The 12,055-nt window shown below is 29.9% G+C and overlaps 1 protein-coding gene across 1 annotated transcript in view; it reads left to right on the plus strand.

Annotated features, from left to right (window-relative positions):
- Window positions 1–230: 230 nt before the first annotated feature.
- LOC126741291 (uncharacterized) overlaps window positions 231–12,055 on the plus strand; it is a 30,773-nt gene continuing 18,948 nt past the window's right edge. The window contains exons 1-2 of the mRNA XM_050447677.1: window positions 231–518; window positions 9,626–9,812. The gene's annotated coding sequence lies outside the window, so the exon portion shown is untranslated. The remainder of the gene's footprint in view (window positions 519–9,625; window positions 9,813–12,055) is intronic.

Below are 12,055 nucleotides of genomic sequence, written 5' to 3' on the forward strand. Positions count from 1 at the left end.
TTCCCCTGTAAACGTTCATCTGAAAAAGAGAAAACCAGATCAGAAAACGTTTAATTTAAACTTATAGTTTTATTATTAACTTAACGCGAAATATACAACTTCTAGCCACCGAAAACGGAGACCTACTACTAGAAGACCAAGAGATATCGAGAATGAGCGACCAGTTACCGGATTGTCGATCTCTTTTCGTGCATTTTCATTCTTGTTTTTAATCACAGCGTAAACTTTTAACAAAACGCACGCGACTTTCATCGCTCTTCGTTGGGTGCTTGGTCAATTAAGTCGCGAATTGTTAAGGATGGCCGTGACCGTGATTTGCTTTCGTGGGTTTTTCTAATATTTTTAAGTTGGCTTTTATAAAATCATTAAGTACAGTGAAATTTGTTTTTGCTTTTGTGTGTGCTTAATGTGAGGAATATCTTGATAAGTGTTTTTTACTAAGCCCAGGATATAGGTGAAATCTTAACCGAGATTCTTTTTTGAGAGTTTCATGTTTCTTCATATATACTGGGAATGAGGTATGTTAATTTTTAGTTTCTCTTTTAATAAAACATCCAGTAGTTATTTAGACTTTTAAGTGATTTATACTTACCTCGCAATACAAAATATGTGCTTAAATTAATTTGGTTAGTGTAAACATTTGTTTGTAAAAAGCACAATTGCCTACTTAAAGTATATTTTACACAAGAATATCAGACAAAGTACGGTGTTAGTACGTACATACCTTTAGTGAAACCGTGTTAAGAATATGTGACTTGTATACTTTATAGATGTAGTAAAATTAGGGTGCTGTTAAATTCCATGGAAACAATATGTCGCGCTACATACCATATGTGTAATAAATACCATGTGTCTAAAGATAATTATGTTTTTGAAAAAAATGATATGTCTTGTTTTGGGATGTAAGTTTTCAACAAGGATATGGATTATTATGATACTGATGACGGAACTAAAATAGTAAAAAACTAAGAAAGAAGGAATTTTACTCCTAATGTAGAATACTTGTTATGTTGCTTCTATGGAATTGTCTAATATATCTGTACGTAGGCAGATAATTTATAGAAAACAAGACCCCATACACAGAGAACAATACACATCTTCAGGAGTTTTCTTTATAAAAAATAACTTTTTGATTTTTGAAAACCACAAGGAATATTTACACTTTGATTCGTTTTAGAGGTTAATCTCAATTCCTTATTTTTTTATCCTGTTTGTGTTTCCTAACTATTCTTAAACCAGAGATTGGAGGAGGATCATATTTTATTACAATATTGATTTTCCTAGAAAAAATAAGAGTAATGAAATAAAACCACTTTCTCTTCTCTTCTTCTATAAAATCTTTTTTCTTTTCTTTATTAAAGTGTCTGGCTATATGAAATTGAAAAAGTGATGGGCTCTATTTTGACGATAATAATATAAAATAGTAATTAAAATATTTAAACAATATATTAAATAAAAACGCTCTTAAAAGATTAAAGATCTATTAAGATACTAAAGAATTGCAATTATTTGAGAATACTAATATTTTTTATGTATTTGGTTTGGTGGACACAAGAGCAAATATACTGGGTGGTGTGTCGCCGAGGTTTTCCTATGTTCCGCTCGGCGACGCACCACCCAGTATAGCCAATATGCTACTAGGTATAAATATATGCATACTGCCTAGTCCAATTATTGACGTCTCTATTTATCCTTGTCAACAATAGAATGTAAATAAATAAAATTTAAAATAATAAAAAAATAATGATAATAAATAAAGGGTTTTTTGACATGGATTTAAACCCTGGTGTATATAACTGATATGAATTTTAAACTTTTTATACCCTGGCGATGGACACCTGTGTTCGAAACATGTCGAGAATTTTAAAAACTGAATAATTTTTAATTTATAGGTGGAGAAAGACTGTAGGATTTTCATTTTACCTTAATCTAGGACTTCCACTATAGAAAATTTAAAGAAACTAGATCTCAAACTAATATTCGCTGTAACAGTTACTGAGAAAATCGATCTTGTAAACTGGTTGCTTCTTTAGGATTTGCGCGTTTAACAGTACAAACAATTTTGAAAGGCAATAAATTTAACACTTTATATTTATTTAACAAAACTTGTCCAGCAGCTTCCTGAAGTCGATTTTGATAGAAGGCCTAAGCACAGATGTAAATAGCTCTGTGCGGAGCTATTTACATCTGTGGTCGGAGTTTCGTCAAATAACTTCTCATCAACATATAATCAACAACGCAAATCTGTTATTTAACATTTATTTCCCGGATAAGTGTAATGTAATAATAGATAGTTATCGATATTGGAGTGATTCGAATCCACATTTGTTTCTCAGGTAAACTCGCAATATCCTGACAAAATAAATGCTTGTGTCAGCGTTATCAGAAATCATATTTTGAGACCTTTCTTTATTCCTGGAAACCTATCAGGTTAGATGTACTTCGACATGTGAGAAAATACAATAGAGCCACGAAATACTAAAATAATAGGAAACATATTTATTTCCAACAAGATGGTGTACCATCGCAATATGTGACTTTATTAGGACAGTTTTTGGACAACTATTTACCTAATCAGTAGATTGATAGGTGAGGCTCAATTAGCTCAGCTGCCGAAATCTCTAGACTTAATCCATTGGATACTTCCTTGGGGAGCATTTGAAAAGAAAAGTTTTTAGTACGAAGTCAAATTCCACTCAAGATATGCGGGGGAAATAATAACTTAAGACATAGTTTCGAAAAAAATCTTCATTATTGCATGGGAGTAATAACATTTTCAGCACTTATGCAATGTTACCAAAAGAGAATGCAGAAATAGGAAAAAAACTCTTTATAATATCTTACAAAAAATTAATTGTCTCTGATTTTGATAGGCACAAAACAATACTACTGTAAAGTAAGTCAATATTCAAAGTTTAATAAATGCAGATAATGTATATTAGAGAAAAAGGCAACAATATCGCAATGCCGCTCGATCGCATTGTTGATTTCACCGATACAAAGAATCTTTACCAGTGACATCGTCAAAAAATATTTACATGATAAATATTTGTTAATAATAAATAGATTATGGTGTAAATTATATATAATATAACCTTTATAAACTCTTTTTTTATAGTACTTCATTACAGTAAAGGTACCTATCTAATGAAAAGCATTTTTATGGAAATTATAGTTATTTATGTAACAAGTTGTAAAATGATCATTTTTTTATGAATGGGAAAGTTGTCGCATGCTCCCTAGGCGAATACGACAATTCCTATAAATTTAATTTTTAATCCAAAATTTAACACCAATAAGTTAAACTAACATTATTATATGTGTTAATATATAGCTAATTTTTTTTTTAATGTATGTACACTTGACAACAGAGAATCGATGAATATTTTTGTAAACAAATCACCCCTCTTACCCCTACGCACATGTTGACCTCAAACGAACTTGTTGTTTACTAATGCTTGTCTTTCAATGTTCTAAGATCAGAACATGGTTCAATTAACATGTAGACCTTCAGGGACAAATTATACACTTAATAGTTATAAAATCACAGACACTAGTCCGCTTTTATGACCATTTTTATATCTGTCATTATTCTGCCTGTAAAAAGAAAATTTGCAGAACCAATCCAAAAGTATAACTTAGAAAAATTGACTTCGTTTTAAGTTGCAGAGCTTTATTTTATTTCTTATGTAAAATTAAATATAATAATATAAGAAGCTAAGGAATTGTTTGTCTTGTACTTTGTACAGTACAGTAAGAAGAAAGGCTAATTGAACGAATACATTTTCTTACTCTTAAAAACAAGTTTTGAAACTAATATTTTATCTAATATAGGTATCATTTAGTAAACCTAGCATTTGAAAATTGTAAAAAATCCATGCAGCCTTTGTTTTTTGTCAGTCATTAGTGGTCTATGAGGAACGCTTAAAAACGAAAAAATGTCTGCAAAATAAAAAATTCTGGGGTCAACTATATTTTCCGGTAAATTTTTTTATAGATTCAATCAATAAACTTAAATTTCATTTTGCAGTATATATGAATAGTGAAATCAAATATATATAATTGTTTAGAAGGTACGAAAAGGTCTCTTAAACGAAAAATTCCGGAATAAATAACATAATAATAAAAACATATCTAGTTTTCCTCCACCACTTTATTTTAGCAGAGAGTACGCAATTATTTTAAACCAAAAAAATCAAAATTTACTGAAGATTATGCCTTATTTTTTATACCTTTTACCTAGGAAAAGTTTTATAAAAACTTCGTTTTCGTATTCACTACAGAAGTTGGCCCCTTTAGCGGCCATTCTAGTAACGTTCAAATAATGTCCGGCATACAGCGGTTTAGCCGAGAGCCAACTTATATTATGCTTAAGATTGAATTTATATTATTCAGATTGAAATACTTTGTCAATCTTAATAACATAAATTCGTAATTGTTGATATAGTGAATAACTCTTAGCTTTACTTAAATTGAACATACACTCAGTATTACTACCCATATATTATTCTTTTTATGTTAAAGTCAGTTAGCTTACTTTCAGTTAGAAATATAGTATTTCCTTTACCCAAGATAAACAACCCTCGGATAATTATATTCTCCCCTATAGTCTGGTTTTCGTCCTAGCTCAAGGCAACCATAAACGTTGTTACAAAGTTGTGACTAATGATTTAAAAAGCACAAGAGACCATAAATAATCCTCAGGCCTATTTAAGAAAATTTCCAACCTCTGTAAAGCAAAAATTAAATGCAGATTGTATGATATTTTAGTGGTATAAGGTTTTGAGATACTTAATAATTATACCTTTTCACATTTTGTTCGAGCAACATATTTTGTAATGCTTAAAACTTTTCAAAACTGTAAAATAAAACATAGTTTTTCCTAATTTTGCTTTATTTGTTTTTACCCGAAGTAGCGATTCCAAAGCAGGGTTAATACTTGCCAATTTTATAGAACATAAGAGCTGACTGTAAAATATAATTTAAGATTGAAGGGCATCTGAATGGCGGTTTATTTTTTGATGTGATGTAATTTTTACGGTTATGTGACCATCACTTCTTCATCAGACAATTATTCAGAAAACAAATAAAAAAACAAATAAAAATAAAGAGGTATTCTTGGTAATTTATGCCTGCTAATTTAATTGGAGAAAGCGAGAAAAATATTTTAGCCAAAAATTATCTTAATAAGGATATTTTTTTAATTATATTAATTACCATAATTTTCATTTATTGTCTAAGATGGCAGCATACGCAATAAAAAAATGCATTAAATCTCGAAAATATTTCTTAAAATTATTTTTTTAAAAAGAAAACTATTGACATAATTCAGGCCAAAGTAGGAAATATATTGAATTCCAACAAGTGTCCAGTGAATACCATAGTCAGAAATCACACCAGATTTTTCATAAAAAACGTCAATAGCGGATTCAATATTAAATTCGTAGGTTCGTTAGTTAATTAAATATAATAGTTTCTTATATTATGTGAACATACTTCGAATCTAAGCAAAAAAGAACTTTCTAAAATCCACTTTTTATTTTTTTCTTTAACATTTGACACACATATTTTCTTCATAAGATTTGTCTTATAAGTTGTATATGTCTTCATAAGAGTGATTACAAAATAAAACGTATAAATGACCAATAAAGCTGCCTTACCTTCTTTCTAAATTATTCTTAGATGCCCATTTTTTTACCAACCGTTAATATTAATTTCATGGTGGTTTTTAATTAAGTCGATTGTATATAGTAAATACCTTAATCTTTAACGCTCATGCAATCATTATTTTAATTATATTCAAAAAGGCGACAATACAGTAAAACCATGAATGATTTTTTGTCTTAGAAATAAAGGCTGAGAAAGGTTACTGACTTACCTGCCTGTTGAAGGTAGGTATGTGTTTCAGTTTATTCTCTTATTTTTTATGGAAAAAAGAATATGCAATATTCTATAATGGTGGTCAAAAGGCGATAATTTCCAACGAGTGTAAAGTCTAGGGTCCCATATATAAGATCACAAAATAATTAAGAAGCTTTGGAACAAATATTGTTTAATAACAGAAGAGATAAGTGTAAATAATTTATAAATTCTGACCTTCGCTACTAGGAGGCATAATTGCAATAAAATAGTGTTAAATAAAATAGGACATATTTGATTATTCTTTTTGATTTTAACGCTTATATTTTTAAAACCACCAAATTTTGATCTCTAGTTAATGGTAAATTTGTTGCAAACGTTTTTTTCTATAATCGTGCTTATTACAATGTCATGCATGCCACTAAGTTACGAATTTCATAACATCTAGTTTGAAATTAAACAGCTATTTTGAAATTTACTAATCTAAGACACACAACTAGACGCTACGTTGGTGTAATAGCTCTTCTCTAATGAGTATCTCAATTTAAATTAAAAAATGCTCTATTGTTGAGCTAAGAAAAAATATTATAAAAAATAAATGATACATTACAAACAAAATAATATCAATAAAATAAAGTAAAACTAGACTGTAAAATTTAATAAAATAATAAGTATAAAAATAAACAACAAGAATTCGAGTAGAAGGTATTTATATATATAAAAATTGTTCAACATATATATAGGAAAATTAATTTTATCTTAACTACATCATTAGTTTAACATTAGGAAAAGTTAAATGATGAATCACATCCTATCACTATAAAACTTCTCAAGGGAATAATTGACGATTACTTTCTGAATTTTTAATTTTCAGAGGTTCATGGTTATACATTTTTTCTATTCATAAATAATTGAATTTTTATTAAGTTGATTCTTGGAATGAGCAATCCTAAACTGGTACTGTAAAATGTTGCTGCTGTTGCTTTTTTATTGACATCCTTTGTTTTTTACACAGAAATAAAAATCCCAGATTTTTATTAAGGGTCCTGTTTAAAGTATTTTTGGGACAACGTCTAGACTTTAAATTTCACTGAAATGTTCATGCGGATATTGCTAAACTGGAAACAATATTTTTGCTAAGGGGGTTAGCTAACTGTGCTTCGTCAGTGATTCTTAAGTAGGGTAACTATTTGCTATGCAGTTATTTAGTATCAGTGGATTTATAGAATTGTTGCTTGGGACCAGAGCCCATGGGGTATGACAGTATTTGAAACGCAACGTAAAGAATTCACAATAGTTGCTGCTTTCACATAGATGTAGATCGGGTGGTAGACCTGCTTTTGTTCTCTGAAGGTTCTTCCGTCCATCTTCATCACCATATTGATTTCATAATATCACCTTCCTAAATTGTTAATTAATATTGTCTCATAAAGGGCCAATATTATGCTAAGTTAAAAATATACAGAGCGGTAATAAAGAATGTACGCAAACTTTAACCGACGAGTTCTTGGCTAATTGCAAAATGGAATATTCATATGAACCTTGTTCCGCAGCTTTTGTTCTGAGCTTGTTTAGATTTTTTAGGAAATCCGTAGTTAGAGCTTATGCTTTGTTAGCAACCTATTTATACCATTAAAAGAATTTAAATGGCCTTTATCAAAAAAATTTTGGGAGAAAGCTTATGGCTTTTTATATTCGAAATTTCTAATTCGTTTAAAATCGATGAGTACTGTTTATAACTTTTACAAAGTTTAACGTCCCTAGTGTGAAAAAGAAAAAAAGTGTCGCAGGTTTAACCCCTCAAATAGAACTGGTTTTATTTCAGAAGAACTGCTGATATTTCAGCCTTTATTTAGACCATCTTCAAAACTATTTCTTTTTAAATCAGTCAATGATGAAATAAGCAAATATTATGAAATGTTGCGCTGTTCATTTAAGGTATACCACAATTTAAGGGACCAAACAAAACAGCTCGTAAATACACTCATCGACGACTAATGAACGACTTTAACGTTTTTTATTCTCGACAATCTTCTAGATCATCTTGATCAGTTTCCAAATTTAACATAAATTTCGCTTTTCTTTGTTTTTCGAATGCTTTTTGAAGGATTACTATAGCGTATAAAAATAATTGTCAAAATTCAGTAATTACTGCAAATAAACAAATAATTCTTCTCAAAAAACAAATTGTAGAAATAATTCATTATTGTAACGTGATCAATTTAATGACTATATGGTCATAGGACATGCTTACTGACTTACGTTAAAATATCATTGAAAAGACCTTGCACTAATCTTGTAATGTTTTTGTCCTTGTATGAATCTTTGTAAAATTTTCGACATTTTCGAATTAACACCCAAAAATTTAGGGTTCCAAATAAACCCACTTACTCCCTACAAACCATCCCTAAGAAAGACAAAGCTGATTAAATCACCTGGGAGCATCAAATTTATTAGCTTATTTTTGGGTAAAATATTACAAACCAGGATTCACCTAGTTCGATTATTTCCTTTTTAATAAATAATATATACCTGGCTATAAAAATACAATCTCTCCCATCCACTAGACCCAAGAAGCTATTCTAATGCAAATTTCTTTTTTAGCAAGTGAATAATTAAAAGACATGCACAAATGATCGCAGATACTGCAAGTTTCTTCTTTTTACCATATCACGATGAATGACAAAAAAAACGAATATAACGGCAAAAAAATGATAACTTGTAAACCTGGTTTCATCACAGCTTATGCATATTTTTGGCTTGTTAACTGTTCATATAACCAGTTTTCCTTTTATAAAGCTTACAAAACAATTTATTACGAATTCAGTCCAAAAGAACTAGAATTTAGGGCGCCAATGGTAACAGGAATCAGAAGTGAAAACTTATTACTTTAACTCTTAGAATTAACAACTAACTAATTTAATTCCTTATAGGTCGCATATTAAAAAATCTGTAGTTTATATATTGCAAATCCATTTTCTTCTTGGTTTTTACTTTCTATGTCAAGAATTTAGAAAACACGGATCACCTGAATTTTTTTGTTAGAAATAATAAAAATTAAAAATTCGGAAATATCAAAGATAAAATAGCGAAATACACAAGAGACGGGATAGGAAAGAAATGACAACTGACAAGGGTAAAGTTTGGTAATTTGGTAGATTGATAGAGATAAAGACTGATAACAAACGTTGAATTGTCGCCATAGAATTGAACATTAAAATTAAGTCTCTTTACGACATCAAATCGATTTTAAAAGAACGTTTTAATTAACAACTTTATAAAATCTAAAGGGGACTACACAAAGTCTGGGTCTCAAAAAAATTTATTAATTGAAAAAGTCGGTTAGACGTGTTCCACCTGAAACCATGTTGTAGAGCTTGTAGCCCTAAGATTTTTAAGGTCTGCTGATTCTCTTAGGAGCGAAATACGTGTAACCGACTTTTTGAATTATTAAATTTTTTGAGGCCGAGATTTTGTGCAGACTCTTTAAATTTTAGAATCTAGGTCTCTTTGAGAAATTGGACAACTTCTTTCAATTTAACTTTATGCTTAAATCCTCCCTGACCAAATGATTTTACATAGGACTGTAAGATACTAATTTTTATAAAATTAAATGAAAGAACTGACAATGTAACCTTCATGGTTTTTATTTTTCTTATCGCAATTATTATTTAAAAACAAATTTACACATATGTACATAAATATCTTAAGCTAAAATATATTATAATAAAGTATTAAATTAAACGGGGCATCATTGGCGTTCCAGGTGTCGTCAGCTGATATGGGTACCGCTACGTTACCGTCCGCATCGAGAGCTTTAACCTGCAGCAGGGGCCTTCCAGCAGTATCGACCACTCCGTCAGCAGAAGTTCTTCTGGTTCATCGTAGAGTGTTACAGTGCGCGATTTGTGATCGATTTATTTTTCGGCACCAGCACCACAATTATAAAATAGGTAAGTTAAAAACAAATGAAAAAAAAATCGTTTCAGAAAATTTAAGCATGATAGGAGGAAAAGGAGATTGCTACAATAACTGTAAAAAGTAAATATTGTTAGCCTTCACTCGCTTGAATTTTTAATAACAAGTTTTTTTGTTGTTGGATATATGTGTTATGCCTAAGATTTTATTTAACGAATTACTTTTCCTCTCTATGCTATATGCCATATAATATTCTGAAAGAAGGATAATTGTTTATTTTTCATATTCTATATTTTCATTAAAAATTCAACAATTTTGGTAAAAGACTTACAATATATAAATAAAATTATCGTTCATACGCATATTAAAATAATATTATTATTTATACATGTATAAGGTAAAAATGCAGTTACTCAAGATGCGCCTATCAAGAAATGATATGCACTTGAACTTAACCGTGGCCACAGTCTTTTACTAGAGCATTTAATTTGTTTTTCATTGACCTACATTCTCGAATATGCCGTGACTCACGATGATCAAGTTTATATACAATCTGGTGTTATTCGAACGGACTTTCACGGGTGAACGTCCAAAAAGTGTGTTTGCTGAAATTTCCCCTACTCTACAACGTTAAGAAGTAATATGTTAACAAGTTGTTTTAGCCACTTACCAAGCATGCGATGTATAAGATATCCGGTGTGGTTTTAATGATTGCCAAATGCCATTTTTCTATTTTAAATGGAATAATTTACAAATCCTAAGATGAAAGACAAATAAAAACAAATTTATTTTTAACACATTTCTGTTGAATAAATTGCTTAAATATATTTAGTTAAATTATGTTTTAATTTTTTTTCTTACTCTCAAGGAGGATATTAAAGTCAATTTACTTATTCACATTATTCATTAAAACAGGATCTGCAATTATTGTAAATATCAGATGAGTTATTTAAAAGGTTTGTGTGTAATCTTTCAAATTTATTTATTCAAAATCATGATAATTCAACCTAATGTATGTAGTGCAGAAAAGCAGATTTCTTAAAAAAAAATCAGTAGCATCTTATCTGACCTCTTGAGTGCACCATCAAACTGGAGGGTAGAGGGGATTCTGCTTCGCCAATCCTCACACCCAAAAAACTCTCAACAATCAACATAAAAGGTATTGGTACCAATCGAATAGCAAATATTATCAACATCTACTTAGATGGTTTAAAAATGAGGACATGTCCTGTCGAAATACATCACTCTAGAGACTGAATAACTGATCAGTAGTAACAGCACAATAAAAAATGTGTATGTATTAAGATGCGTGTGTAAATATGCACTATCCAGACCATGCCTTATCTCATAATTAATGCAGTAATGTCATCTTATGGAAGCTTCTACCAGAAAAAGGGAAAAAAATTAGCTGGATCATCTGCTGATTACGTAGCTGCTCTTAAACCACTTACGTCGGATCCTTTTGTGAACCCCTAGTTAGGGCGAACATACCAGACCTAATCAAATCACTTTCTCATACACTTTTTAAACAGCAATCAAATAATATGTGGGGATGTAATTTATCTAATGAGCTTCTCAGCTACCTGGAAAAACGAAGGCAATTCACAAATTATTGCTAAATAAAAGAAATTTACTGATTGAAGAGAGAGTGATATCTCCATCAATACACTGCAGATTTTTTACTGTATCCCATCCACCCCCTAGAGAGATCAAGCTCGTTGATTCGTGGGGCTGGATGACGAGTTAAGGGTGCCTTTTTCCGTTTTCAATAAAGTTCAAAAATGGGACTACCAAGGTACATTTATGCGGCATAATTGTGAGAGTAGTCATATTATTTTATTAACCTTAGTTTTTTTGGTATGTTTGGGTTTGTTGTATTATTGACAATTTTCTTAGAAAATATTTGTAATACTGAATTTTTCCACATTCTAAACATGTAAGTCAATTTATTCTACATGTTTTTTTATGTCCAGCAGAAGGTAATGTTTTACAATTTTTGGCCCAACAAATTCTAATAAATAGTCTTCCTCATTTTTTCATTATACAGGGTATTCGAAAAATAGACGGAGATATTTCAATGGGTGATTCCTTGTAAGAAAATATGAGAAAAAATTTCTATAAATATGGGTCCAGAAATTTCAAGTTCCGAGTTTTCAAGATACAGGGTGATATATTTTTTTTAAAATATTATTTTTTATTAATATAAAAAAATATTTACTAGATTCTTTTGAAATTTGATAGTATTACTTGCTGTATTAAGATGCTAATTTAGCCCTAA

This window comes from Anthonomus grandis, chromosome 10, assembly GCF_022605725.1.
Source record: "Anthonomus grandis grandis chromosome 10, icAntGran1.3, whole genome shotgun sequence".
NCBI lineage: Eukaryota > Metazoa > Arthropoda > Insecta > Coleoptera > Curculionidae > Anthonomus > Anthonomus grandis.